Below are 578 nucleotides of genomic sequence, written 5' to 3' on the forward strand. Positions count from 1 at the left end.
GCAGCGATGGATATACTCATAGCTCGTGTACAGAAGCGCGCGGCAGCGATGGATATACTCATAGCTCGTGTACAGAAGCGCGCGGCAGCGATGGATATACTCATAGCTTGTGTACAGAAGCGCGCGGCAGCGATGGATATACTCATAGCTCGTGTACAGAAGCGCGCGGCAGCTATGGATATACTCATAGCTCATAGCTCGGGGTGAATGGGTTAAATATGGCCTGAAATTGGCTGGATTTTCTGTATGAAAAATTGCCATAATTTTTTAACGAATAAAGATATCAACACAAATTAAACTGTTTTATGATCATGAAGGCAAGAGCTCTCAAGTGAAAGTATTTCAAAGAAAATCAAACTTATCAGACGAAGGAGAAATGTTCACTAAACTGCCTAATTAAACTATCTTGACCAACACGTGGACGATCAGGCAGCAGCCCAAATCTTTCTCGTCCTTCTACCAAGGCCATTTTAGATTACACAGACAGACAGACAGACAGACAGACAGACAGACAGACAGACAGACAGACAGACAGACAGACAGACAGACAGACAGACAGACAGACAGACAGGCAGGCA

General features: G+C 44.5%; 1 protein-coding gene across 1 annotated transcript in view; it reads left to right on the forward strand.

Annotated features, from left to right (window-relative positions):
- LOC106013600 (ankyrin repeat domain-containing protein 50) overlaps positions 1-578 on the forward strand; it is a gene marked incomplete at its 5' end in the record, with an annotated part of 30,239 nt that overhangs the window by 2,987 nt on the left and 26,674 nt on the right.

The sequence above is a fragment of the Aplysia californica genome, unplaced genomic scaffold, assembly GCF_000002075.1.
Source record: "Aplysia californica isolate F4 #8 unplaced genomic scaffold, AplCal3.0 scaffold01041, whole genome shotgun sequence".
Classification (NCBI taxonomy): domain Eukaryota; kingdom Metazoa; phylum Mollusca; class Gastropoda; order Aplysiida; family Aplysiidae; genus Aplysia; species Aplysia californica.